This window comes from Pinus tabuliformis, chromosome 2_2 (genome assembly GCF_031772625.1).
Source record: "Pinus tabuliformis cultivar Carrire ecotype Pingquan chromosome 2_2, CPIR1, whole genome shotgun sequence".
Classification (NCBI taxonomy): domain Eukaryota; kingdom Viridiplantae; phylum Streptophyta; class Pinopsida; order Pinales; family Pinaceae; genus Pinus; species Pinus tabuliformis.
The window spans coordinates 410,868,261-410,883,189 of NC_142300.1; positions in this window are offsets into that span (position 1 = coordinate 410,868,261).

Genomic DNA, 14,929 nt, shown 5'->3' on the forward strand with positions numbered 1-14,929 from the left:
ATCTGTACTTGGATGGATTCATGAAATCGGGTCCTGCATCTTCTCCACATAACTTCTTGAAGTTCATTTCCATTAATTTTGGTAGGGACTTCCATTCTATCATTCCAAATATTTCCAACAACTTCACAGCACATTTTCCTTGTGAAAACAATCTCATCAAGCCTTTGCCACACCTCAAGGCCTAGAAAATAGTGCATGAGTCCAAGGTCCTTCATCTTGATTTCAGAGGCTAGTTACCTCTTCCACTCGATCATCATAGGCTCACTACTTGTCAAAAATAGATCGTCAACATAAAAACCAAAAAACAAAGGCATATCTTAGAATTCCTTTAAGTATAGGTTGGGATTGACATTACTTCTTGTGAATCCTAGCTTCATCAAGTATGGTCATACCATGCTCTGGGGGCTTGCTTCAAACCATGCAATTACTTCTTCAACCTACAATCATGTGTCTTTTGATCCTCTACGTAAAATCCTTGTGGTTGCTCAACATACACTTGTTCTTGTAACATGCCAGGAAGGAATGTAGTATTTACATCCATTTGATTAAGGGTCCATCCTTAACTTGAGAGAAGGAAAACTATCGAACGAATGGTTGTATATTGAGTCAGAGGTGAAAATATATCATCATAATCTTCTCCCCCTTTCTAGGAGAATCCTTGAGCCAGGAATCCTTCCTCGTATTTCTCAATGCTACCATCAACTTCATGCTTAATATTGAATAGCCACTTTGAAGTCACCATGGATTTCAGTTTGGTCTAAGTAAAACATTCCATATGTTATTCTTCATGGTTGATTCGTATTCTTCAGCTAGAACATGTTTCCAAACTTGTTCCTGCACGACTTCTTAAAATGTTGGAGGTTCAGCTTGAATCATAGTGCTCGTGGCTGTAACATATTCCTAGTACCTACATGGATTATTCCTTTCTAGAAATGATCCCCAAACAAGATCTCATCTCTTGTCATCCTGTAATTTGTCTCGAAGCAAAATTGGCATCTTCCTGGTGGGAGGATCACATGGAGGAGGGTCTAAGGTATCCATGGGCTTCATGGGATTATCAACAATATATTTCCTAGATTTGGGCACAAAAGGACCATCTAAAATATCCATATCATCATTCTCCTCAGGAGGTGGAGGCAGTAGAAGGTCCCTTGCTTTTCCAAGGGCAACATCTTCATCAAATGTACTATCCCTACTAATTTTAACCTTCCTTTGACTAGGAATATATATCCTAAATGCTTTAGAATTTTCAAAATATCCAACAAACATACATTTTCTTCCCGAGGCTTCCAACTTATTTTTTTTCCTTTGGCACATGAAAGTATACGGGAATCCAAAGATACATTGATGACCAACATTGGGCTTGAAACATGTGAATACTTCTTCGGGGGTCTTGTTGTCCAATGCTTGATGCGGTACCCTATTTTGAACATATATGGTAGCGTTTGATGCCTCACCCCAAAGGAACTTTGACAAATATTGATCATGGAGAATGACACTAGAAGCTTCTATAATGGACCTATTCTTTCTTTCATCCACTCCATTTTGTTCGGGAGTATATGGCACAACTATTTATTTCTTGATTCCTTCCTTCTTGCAAAAATCAATGAACTCCTTCGATGTGTACTCTCCACCATTGTCGAATCTGAATATTTTGGTTTTCTTCCCTGTTTGATTTTCAATCAAAGTTTTGAACACCTTGAACATTTCAAAGGCTTCATCCTTATGCTTCAAATAATATATCCCTGTATTTCTTGAGAAGTCATCAATGAAGGTGATATAGTAGAGATGGCCACCAATAGAATGCATGGGCATCATACCACATATGTTAGAATCGATGAGATGGAGGATGCCATTTTTCTTTTTCTCACTGGAGGGGAATGGTCCCGTTGTCTTCTTTCCACTTGCCCAACATGGACATACTCCATCATCATGGGCTTAAACCTTGGGAATCCCTAAGACCAATTTCTCCAATTTTGAAAGAGCATCATAATGTAGATGGGCCAATCTTCGATGTCATAACTCGCTTATATTATTAGTATTATGGACAAAAATGCTAGAAGTGGTCTTCCAATAACCCTGTAGAGTCCTTCATATCATGATCCTAATGTCAATGCATTTCTCTTAGGTGATCCAACAAGCCATGTAAGAATGTTTCCCTTGAGGAAGGCAACCCTCATCCCTTTGTCTTCCAAAGAGGATATTGATACCAAATTCTTGTTCAACCGTAGCACATACATCACATCATGAAGAAAAATAGATTCTCTCTAATTCAAATTAAATTTGACGAACCCAAAATGTTTAACAAGATAATTCGAGTTATCTCCAAGAATGATTTTCAAATTTGACTCCCTCTCTACCAAATTAGAGAGAACTTCCTTATAACCAAAGAATTTATGAGTTTCCCCACTATCAACCAGCCAACTATCCCATGAATCTAGAGGAGATTAACTAGTAAGGGAAGAAATAAGAATATATTTACATTGATTTGCAACAATTCTCCCATACATAGAGAATGTTGACTTCTTTTGTGGATGAAGATATTCTTTATGATCACTTGGAGAATCTCTTCTTCTTCTTTCATCTCTTCCAATGTGATCATTCCTTTGGTCATCTCTCCTTCTTTGATCATTGAACCTATCATTGTTTCTTCTAGTATTGTAGAGGGGTCCATTGTTCTTCTCGGGTAAATCTTGAGCATAGTGGCCTTTATTATGACAATTGTAGTATTTGATGTGCAAAAATTCCTTCCTTATATTTGGACTTTGAGGAGGAGCATTTCTTGAAATTGATGGATCTCCTTTCCCTTTATTCTTCTTCTTTTCATGAGTGATGAATGCAATGGGCTCTTCTTCTTCATGACTTTGAATCCTTCCTCGTGATATCATCCTTGATTCTTCTTGAGTGAGATTTCCAATGATTTCATTGAATGATGGGAGGAAATTATTTTTTCTTATAGTAGAAATAAAGGTCTTACCAAATATGAGGAAGACCTCTTAGAGTCACAAGTACCAATTACCCGTCAAGCAAATATTCCCCAACTCCTTGGGATTAATACCTAAGATGAGATATCCTCATTATGTAGGATTGAACAGACTCTCCTTTCTTCATCTTTGTGTCTTTGAGTTGATATTCCAAGAAGATTATTACATTCTAATTGTTGACTTCATACATTCTAGCTACCTTATCATACACGCCCTTAGACCTTCTCAAGTTTCCAATATATGCAAGTAAATTATCTTGTAAACCATTAGTTATTATGTTATTTTCTTTTAACTCACCTTTCTTTTGCTTGTTATTGACAAAAGTGGAAGCATTCTCTGAAGTCTTAGGTACTTTTCCTTGAATGTAATCCAAAATATCATTGTTATTAGCTATGATGTCCAACCTGACTTTCCATGTAACAAAATTAGACGAGTCAGCCAACTTCTTATTTTCCTTGAAGAAGGAATACATTTTGACTTGACTAGATTAGCTCCTTCCACTTTCCCAATGATGATTGCTTCAATGCTTGTCTCCTCTTGAGATTGTCCTTCACGTTGGCTTTGATTACATGTTAAAATTTTCAGATTTTTCTATGTTGTATCAATTACTTTAGCCCAAATCAATAGGTGTATCCCCAATGAAAAGTCCCAGTTAGGCTTCACACTGTTTGGTGTGGAAGCATTTCCGGAAATAAGGCTCGGCTACCATATGTTATTATAAATTTTCCTTGGCTATGATGGTCAATATAACAAAGTAATGTACATTTACTTTTAGATGAACAAGTGAGTATGACTCGTGTAGCATTTAGTTGTAGAATGTATCAAGGTTCTTCTACCATAGGAGAAATAAAAGTGAGCCTTTAAAAGAGGAGTAATAGTAAAGATCTTATAAATACGAATGACCATATATATATGAATGAATATTTGATCAACTAGTGAAATAGTTAATATAGAAGTAAGGATTGTTAAAACATATACAACAAAAATTCAACAAGATAAGCACCAAATCCACCAAAATAGTTCAATTTCTTTAATACACATAAAAAAAACATATATTGAAAATATTCAAAGAATAGTCTTACAACATTTATGACATATGCATGAAAATGTGTTGGCTCAACGAGCATTGAGTATTAAGAAAAAAATCCAAGATACATCGGTACAATAAATACCACTAATCCCAATAGTGGAGCATTAAAGCAATTGTTTTCTCCTTCAAAAGAATTATCTTCCTCTTTAATGCCTATTAGGAGGAGCCAAGGTGAGAAGTCCTTTTCATGTCCTATGAGGGTGTATATATAACAAATGGGGTGACTCTTCACCTCCCTGTGACTCTTAGACTACCCTCATTACTATTTGACTTCCATATGACCTTTTAACTCCTTCATGACTTTTCACATTCTATAGATGACTCTTAGACTTTCACTTTACACTACATTCCTCATATATTGAAAATTACATAATCATTTCCAAAAATGATGTGGTAGATGGTGACTCATATAACACTTGACATGACACCTTGACAAGACATGAAATTACATTGATGACATGGACTACATGATTATATGGAAATGTCAAGACATTCTTTCTCCTACTAAATTTGAGTGTTCTTTAAAGATGGTGCATGTTCTTCTTCTTCCTCCTCTGTAAGGCTTGAAGGTATAGAGTCTTGAATATGATATTGATCTTTAGTTATTATTGTAATATGGTGCCCTTTCATCTTTCGTCCAATGATATTCTTGTATTTACAGTTTCATGGGTGTCTTCAAGTAAGACCTCCTTCTTCTTGTACTTCTTTATCATCCTATCGTAACATGATGTAATCGATGCAACTGGAAAGCACTCATGATGAGATGACATCAGTCCGATAAAATCCTACTATAACATGCTTTAGGAAAACTATTGACTGAGTTGGACTTGGGTGTTGGAGTGAGAGACTGGCTCAAGGATTGCATAGTTGCATAGCTCAAAAGGTCAAGAGTGAGGATTGAGTCTTGAGAGAATGCAGTGTGTAGTTTAGGAAGGATAGGGAAAGGTTACTACACAATTGAGGGTCCCAAGGAGGAAGGCTTGAGGCTTGAGGCTTGAGGTTTACCACTGTGCAATTCTGGAGAGAGAGAGACCTCACGATTGCGCAGTCATGTAGTTCAAGGAGTCAGGCTAGAAGCTTGAGACTTGAGACTGCACAAAGCATAGAAGGAGATGACTTGGATGCTGATCTGTGCAGTTCTGGAGCTCAAGGGTTAGGGATGAGCACTAAGATTGCATAGTGGGTAGTTCTTGGAGGAAGGAATTGTACATTGCATAGTCCATAGTTCTTGGAGCAAGGAATTGTGCATTGCATAGTTCCAACAGATAAGTTCTAAGCCTAAGGGTTGATACTGTACAGTGTGTAGTTTAGGAGGGCTAAGTGAAGCCAAGTTGCTCAGGCAGGAAGATTTCAAATTTTTGCTAGGTGGAGGATTGGTGAGGTCAAATTAAGAAAGGAATGAGCTTGAACAAGATTACACACTGAAAAAAAAAATAACACAACATTGATCACTCAAAAGAAAAGAACAACATGATCTCCTCATTGCCACAACAATAAGACAACTTTCCCCAAGTGTGACACTAAAGGTACACTTCGCGACGACAGTGATGAAACTTCTACACCAGTCCATAAAAATTTGAGAAAGAGTGTAATACAAGTATATATGATAAATAGGAATTGTTATCTCAAATTTACCCCTTGGAACAAGTGATATATGTTCTTATGTGACATGTGAGACTTCTCATGCCCAAACGATGACATTTGCAACAGTAAGAGGAAAGTGTGAATGACACTTGAAAAATGCAAATGATATTGAAAATGACACATGTTAGAGTGAAGATAACATGAAAATGACACATATTAAAGTGAAATCAATCAAAAGTGACAGTTGTAACATGAAATTCACACTTGCAAAAGCAAAGGTGTGAAAAAATGACACCTTGGAAAAATCACCAAAATAGAAGAACAATCTCAACCAAAAGTGAGAGATTGTCAATGAAAGTGTGCACTAACTCTTGACACAGGTTGAACATTGCATCATAACTATCTTGATGTACTTGTGCTATGCTTTTTCAAGCTTTCAGAAAATAATGTGCTCATGAACTTGTTGCGGATTGAGCATGTGTGCGCAAGTGACTTCGACACTTACAATCTGAGAAGAAGACTAGAACACTTAGCAAGTCATCAACCGATCATAAAATGACTATTTAATGAATAATCATAATATCAATAGTACACTCCAAAATTTATTTGTAGACAAAATTTTAGAGGGTATTACTCACGGTGACAACACTTGATGACACATTGGTGGAACTCTAGATTCTCTGCCTTGGTCTAGATTTAAGCATAGGGTCTAGCTTCACAGGAAGCATTGATTCATTGTGTGGGTTACTCTGGATTCTTGACTTAACCTAGTTATATTTGTAGTCCCCTTCATCTTTTTCTCGGTTGAACACATTCATAAGGTTAACCATATCACAATGCTTTGATTTGGGAGAAGGGTAATGTAATTTACAATCTTATGATATTCAGAGTATGAGTTTTCATCTCTAGTGTTGCCTCATTAACATCAAGCCTAGAGAGTACCTAGGTGGAGTCACTACAGAAACACAAGCATTGCTTCACTACCAGAAAGCCTAGACAATACACTGACAAAATTACTTGCTTCACCTCCCTGCACAAGAAGCCTTTCTCTCCTTTCACCATTTATTTATTTATTTTTATAGGACTGTGCTTTAGCACATATTTATTTCATGGGGTGGAAGAGGGATCCTAACTTATTGAGATCAAAAGAGGTTGTTCCTTTAGATAAGCATATATAAAACCTCTTATATGAGTTTTATCATTAATATTTTCCCCTTTTCCTTCTCTACTTGATTGGATCAACATGCAAAACATTGAAACATTACAACACTAAGATTAGAAATGAACTTCTTAAAATAGATATGGGTATCATGGTTCTACACAAAGATTTCATCATGAAATGATCTTATTTTCCATTCAAACATGATTGACCAAAAGATATAAATCCAAGATAGAGAAGAGGATAACAGATAAGCCAAGCATTGTTCATCATCATAATTTCCCTTTTCAAAATTTTCCACATTATCTTTCGAGCCAAAGGGAACATCCTTCATGCAGAGTCTTATTAAACAAAACACAAAATAAGAGATGAGACACAACAAGGAAACAAAACTAAAAGGAAGAAGAAAATGGAGGCTAAACTGAAAATAAGATGTGAGTCAAAAGTAATAAAACACAAGAAGGGCTATAGAGAGGGAATGTAGGATGAGTGTACAAGGAAGAATTGTTTGCAGCTAGACCTACTCCTAACCTAACCAACGAGAAGGTCATAATCAAGAGTAATGAAATTTCCAATGTAGCTAGTGTAACCTCTCCCAACCTACATACACAAATATATGAGCAATCAAAAAAGATATAAAGCAATGTGAAATAGAAATGATAAAGCTTGAATATCTTGCAAAACAAATTTAAGGTTTTTCCTTTCAACAGAAAGATATGTCATAGTCACTACTTCTAACCAACTTGCAATCTGACCTTTTCTATGAAAACCATAATCAAAGAAACCTCAAAATATTCTTATGAATGCACAATCATTTATATTGTCCTTCTTAGAAAGAATGATAAAATATTGAAGCTTGCTATTAGAAAAAGGGTTTGCTAAGTATGGTACTTGCAATTGATCATAGATTAGATCATGAAATTCGAAACAATCTTATTGAAAACCCTGAAATCCTTGAAAACATAAATTTTCAATTAAAGGCACGAGATCAATATGGTAATCTTGTGAGGAAAAATGAACTTGATCATGCTAAGGAGGCTTCTTAAGAAAATGAGGGACTAACATAACCATCAATGAAGCAGGCAGTGCCTCACCTTCTTGAAAAGTATCTGAATAGTGAGATAAACCATAAATAAAACAATTTTCATTAGATATGCTCATTGGAAAATGATAAATCAAATGACAATTACGATCAGATGGACCATCTATGGCATGAGAATCTTGGTTAGTAGACAACAAAGATAGATCAGTTTGAACAACTTTGTAAATACCTTGAACAATATAATCATCTCCCTCACATGATAAATATGACAAACCATTTCCTTGTAACTAGTTACAAACTGCACTAGCATCGTAATCGTTGAAAGAAGTGAAAATGAATGCCAATATAGAAAACACATGAAACTAGTCAAGATACAATGAGTGAAGAAGAATTTGATTCACCAAATAACTCATGAATTCATTAGTACTCAAGAGGATTTCAGGTGTGATGAAGAAAAATATTAGTAGTATAACATTCACAAGAAAAACCAAGAGCTGACTATTCTGAAAAGTATCTAATAGACATGATTCCTTCATCCAAAGATAATATTTGAAATGATCAACTTCACAGTTCCATGATTTTATGAGAGATACACACTCCAAAACCGAGTTAAGTACAAAAGGCTTGCATGGATATGAATCAATTGAAATAGAATCTTGAATCTGATCAGAAAATGAATCTTGAAATTTTGAAAGACTATATCTGAAGTACCAAACATCTTTCAAGAAGGAATTTACATCCAGTGAAATCTTGTAAAGAAAAGAATTTTGTGAGAAAAAATAGATCTAACTTAGTTTAGGGATCTTGACAGAGTCATGAGATACTGACATAACCATCAATGGAAGTTGAAGTGCCTCAACTTCCTTACAAGTCTCGAAACTTTCAAGGATTTTAAAATCACATTTTGAAGATTGAACCAAATCATGCATGGTGTAAGGATAGCTACTACCACTTGTTTCAATAAGACTACTACTAATCGGATGGAAACCATCTTTGTCAATCATTTGATCATATTTTACAACTTCAACAACTACATTACTCAAGTCAAAATATTATTCTGGTCGCAAATATAGAGATGTATGAATCAAAGAAATTTCATGATAAATTGATTTAAAGAGTCGCCCTAATCTAAAATAGGAGATGATAAGAGATGGAAAGGATACTCAATGATTTGATTGTTTCCTTTTTCATCATGGGTAACCTCACTATCTTGTGTCAACAAAGAAGTTAACTCATCAGATGAAGAAATTGAAGAGCATGGAGTATCTTCATCATAGGTTGATGCATTACAAACTGTAGAACAGAGGGGATAGTGAGACGAAGAGGAAGTTTCCATAAGAACGTATTCTTTGATCAAATTAGATTATAAATCTAAGTATTTTAAATCAAAATCTTCTCGAGAAACTAAAATATCAGTTTATGCACTTTGGCATTCATCATCTCATATATCGACAAATTCATCATCATCAGAATGATTATTTCCCAAGACTATATGTTGATTGAGTTAATTAACTTAATGCAATTGACTACCGAGATGAGTAGATTGAGAATCATACAAGAATGAAACAGTATTATCTTGACATGGAGGATTTTGCAAGAGAGAAGGAATATTGAAAGAATCTTCACATTCCTTCTCCTCTATCTATAAAATGTGGTTTCCTTGCACCTATTCACCACTTGGATTTGGAAGAGACCGATAAGGCAGATCAAGGGGCAAGGGATTACGAGAAAGAGGTGATAGAGGATGGCAGGTATCCAATGCTCAATTTTTTTTAAGTAATCTCAATATGTATCTTATTTAGGAAATTCATAACAAAGGTGACGGAACTGATTATAAAAATCCTCAATTGATTCATTAGGATTCATTCTTATTTTACTAATTCTTTTAAGGACATCCCAATAATAATACCTATCAAATGTGAAATGAAGCTCCTTGATGAGGTGATCAAATGAATGGATGGATGAAAATGGGAAGATATGACACCATTAGTTAACTCGACCTTCAAGGGTGAGGAATAAAAGCATAAGAGCATTATCTTCTAATTAAATTTCATAAAATTCACAAAAATTGAGAAAATTATAGATGCACTCAGCTATGGATATTTCACCCTCACCATCAACTTTAAATTGAGTCAAGTTATAAAGAGGCTCATCAAGGATTGAAAGTTTACCATCGGATTAGTTAGTTAAACACCCCGAGAGTATGATTTGGGGAAGATCCATTTAAGGTAAGAGGTTTGAAATACACTCAATGGGCACATCTTGTCATTTGGCCCTCCTTATAGCACCATTTTGTTATGATGCTAGAAATTCATCAACCAAGGGGGTCTCCCCGTTGAAAATTCCCAATCAAAATTTGCACCTTTTGGAAATAAGGCGTGACTAACATATGTTCTTAGATATTTTCCTTTGCTACGATGGTCAGCACAAAAGAGTAATGTACATGTACTTTCTAATGAAAAATTGAATATGCCTTATGGAGTGTTTAGTTGCAGAATCTATCGAGGTTCTTCTACCGAAGGGGAAATGAAAGTGAGCCTCTAAAATAGGAGTAATAGAACTTATCTAATAAATACACACAAGAATATATATATGAATGAATCGTTGATCAACTAGTGAAATAGTTCACATAGAAGCAATGATTGTTAAAACATGTACACGATACTTTCAACAAGGTAAGCACCAAATCAGCCGAAATAGTTCAATTTCTTTAGTACAGATGAAAACAACATATATCGCAAACATTCAAAGAATGGTCTTACAACATTTATGACATACACATGAAAGTGTATTGGCTCTACAAGTTTCAAGTATTAAGAAAAAGTTCCAATATACATCAGTACAATGAAAACCACTAGCCCAAATATTGGAGCATTAAAGAAACCACATGCTCGTCCAAAAGAACTATTTTCCTCTCTACTGTCTGGTAGGAGGATCCAAGTTGAAAATTCCTTTGCATGTGTTATGAGGGTATATATATCTATATGTATATATATATATATATATATATATATATATATATATATATATATATATATCTATATATATATGTATATCTATATATATATATATATCTATATATATATATGTATATATATATATATATATATATATATATATATATATATATATATAATGGGGGGAATATTCAACTCCCTTGTGACTCTTGGACTACCCTTATGGCTGTTTGACTTCCCTATGGCCTTTCGGCTCCTTCATGACTTTTCACATTCCATAGATGACTCTTGGAATTTCACTTTATATTAAATTCCTGATATATTGAAATTCCACAAATGATGTGGAAGATGTTGACTCATATAACACTTTACATGACACCTTGACAAGACATGACATGACATTGATGATATGGAAATCTCAAGCCATTCTTTCTACTACTAACTTTGTGTCTTTCGGAAAGATGCTACATTTTATTTATCTTCCTCCTCCATACGGCTTGGAGTTAGAGAGTCTTCACTCTGAGCTTGATATTCAACTATTGTCATAATCTAGTTCCGTTTCATCTCCCATTCAATAACCAACTTGTCTTTGCAGTTGCCCGGTTGTCTTCTAGCATGATCTCATTCTTCTCCTTCTTCATCATCTTGTCATGACATGATGCAATACCTACAACTAGAAACCAGTCGTGTCAAGACAAAATCAATTCGATAAACTCCTAGTATAAGATGCGTCAAGAAAACCACCAAATGAGTTGGAATTGGGTGCTATACTGAGAGATTAGCTCATGTATTATACAGTTGCACAACTCAATAGGTCAAGATTCAAGACTGAGACTTGAGGCTGCACATTATGCAGTTCAGGAAGGCCAGGGGAAGGTCACTACATAGTTGAGGGACTCAAGGAAGAAGGCTTGAGGCTTCCTATTCCGTAGTTCTGGAGATAGAGAGAAGCTTAGAGATTGTGCAATTGTGTAGTTCAAGGAGTCAGGATGGAAGGTTGAGGCTTGAGACTCGTAGTTTAGAGAGATAACTTAGAGGCTTATCTAAATAGTTCTAGAGTTCAAGGGTCAGGGTTATGCACTGACACTACATAGTGCATAGTTCTGGGAGGTAGAATATTTGCATTGCGTAGTTACAAGAGTCCAGGTCCCAGACTACATAGTGCACAGTTCAGGAGGGATGAGTGAAGCCAAGTTTCTCAGGAAGGAAGATTTCAAAATTTGGTTGAGTGTGGGATCAGTCAAGTCAAAGTGAGAAAGGACTAAACCTGAGCATGGTCACACACTCATATGACACAACATTTAGCACTCTTAAGTAAAGAACAACATGATCCCCTCAATGTGATGATAATATGAAAACTTTCCCTAAGTGTGACACTAAAGGTACACTTTGAGATGATAGTGACAACACTTGTATGAGAATGCATAAAATTTTAGGAATGAGCATAATATATGTATACATGATAAGTAAGACTCATTAGCAAAAATGTTACCCTTTGAGAAAAACAATATCTCTACTTATGTGACATGCAACACTTCCCATGCCCAAAAGACGACATTTCAACAATAAGAGAAAAGTGCAAACAACACCAGAAAAATGCAAATGATATTAAAAATGGCACGTGTGAGAGTGAAGATCAAATTAAAATGACACATATTAAAGTGAAAAGAAGAAAAATCAATAGTCATAACATGAAAGTGACTCTTGTGAAAGAAAAGTTGCACAAAAGAGAAAACTTGGAAAACTCACTAAAATAGAAGTTCAATCGTAACCAAAAGTGAGAAACTGTCAATGAAAGTGCACACTGACTGTCGACATAGTTTGAACATTGCATAAGCACTATCTTGATGGATTTTTTTAATGCATGTTCAACCTTATATAAAATAATGTGCTCATGACATTTTTGTGGACTAAGCATGTGTGCATAGGTGACTTCGATACTTAAAATTTGCGAAGAAGACTAGAACACTTAGCAAAGCATCAACCAATCATAAAATGACTATGGAATGAATGATCACAAGTTTTACACTAGGCCCCAAAATTCAAGTGTAGATAAAATTTTGGAGGGTATTTGTCACAGCGACAACATCTTCTTAGATAATTTCACAATATTCTCGGGACTAAATTGCTTTTCCCAATAAAAAATAAAACCAAATTCATTGTTTATCATTTTTTCTTCCTCCATTATTGGTTCAACTCTATCAGTAAGGAATGATAGATCTATGAGAAACTTATAGATTGTATTTATATGTTTGTAAAATTCCAACAAAATTTTATTTAATCTATGATTTACCTGTAGAGCTTGTTCTTTTAGGAAATTAATATTTACTACCATTTCTTGTAATTTCTTTTATTATTGTTGCAAGGACTCATATTCCTTTTTGAAAACTAAAATTTAATTTTCTTGAGATATATTCAAGTTCTTGGTCTCCTTAGTATGCTAATTACTTAAAAATTAAACTTTGTTTTCCATAACTACTCGAATTTTTAATTATCAAGATTATGCTTTTACGCTATCTATTGAATAGTTAAAGAAAATCATTTTCTGAGTACTGTGGAATGTTTCTGCCATTTTTCTTCATTAAAGAATTTGTTTCTTTCTAGTTTTACTTCAAGTTCTTTAATTTTATCGAGAGCTTTTACATACATATCAGAAATATTATAAATTAAATGTTGAGTATAATTCATGAAATCTCCAAGGAATAGAGTTGACTCTTTAGCTTTTTCATGGTGATCACCTCGAGCTTTCCAACTCAATTCTATAATAATTTTAGTAGAATCATCATGCATTCTTTTTTTGGTCCTCTTAACCATTTATTTGGTTTGAGAGTTGAAATAGTACATAGTTAAGGAAGGAATTGTTTCGATGGCTAGTTCAACTTCAGATAATGGTCTAAAAATAAAAAACTCAACTATATTTTTTGTTGAAATAAAAGTCACTGAAATTCCTGGAGACCAATCTTTTAGAATATACATTGATGATCTATGAGCCTATGAAACATATTGAATTGTCTCCTTGTGAATTCTCTGAACTTCTAGGGTGGTTTCCATTCCACTTTGTTGAACTTGTTTTTTGATATCTTGAATAATTGTTTGAATGGTTCGCTAGGATTTAGTTGATTTTTGAACAATTTCTTATTTTGAAACATCAATTCCTATAAATATATTTATTTTATCTATTTGGTTGGGTGACTTATCCAAATTGGATCATTATATTATTTGTCATCCATATCAATTCTTTTAGAGTGGAAAAAACTGGAGGAATCATCTCATGGGACTATTTTTGCCGGCAGGGCCCAATTTGGAAAAACAGGGTCTGAAACCTTCGGAGACTACTTTGGGACATCAGATGATGTTTTTTGTGGGTAAATTTTTTTTTTAGTGTCACAACTTTCTTTCATATTCTACACATATATACCTTTCCAATGACATAATAATTGTGTTAATCAGAGTCCATATCTGAAAGTTATGCCACCTAGAAGTTGACCTTCCTCTTTTCACCAACATAATTCGAGAGGATGCCACATTAGTCCCCATTATTCATGGAAAAGGGGCTCGTCACGTGATTATGATGTAGAGGAATCTGGAAGAGTCTATATTGTAACTTCGGTTAATATTTGAGGTTTTCAAACCTAACTACTAGTAGACTATAAGGATGTGTTATAAACATGCCACAAGGAGGAAAATGGGTTCCATTCTTTCGAGTGCATTCATTCCATAGCTCAGAAAAAATATCCAAGAGGGATATGAGGTAGAGCACATAGAGAGGATTTGTGCATTAGCACCCCACATGCCATAGACCGTACTTCTTTGTACTAATAACCATATTTCCATTCAGAGAAAGAGAATGGATCGACGTCACTTTCCAACTAGGTGTTTCTCCCGAAAGGATTTCGTACAACATATCCTGTGTCAAATGTGTGTTTGAGATTTTATTTTTTGTTTTTAATTTTTTTTATAATTTTAATTTCACATGCATGCACTATTAATAGTAAATTGTTGGGTTTGGAGCTTGATTATCTTCTTTACTCAGAGGTATTGCCGCATTGGACCCCAGTTCTTAACGGGGTGGCAACATCGCCCATTTGATCATTGTTGGGGGCAGTGCCCCTG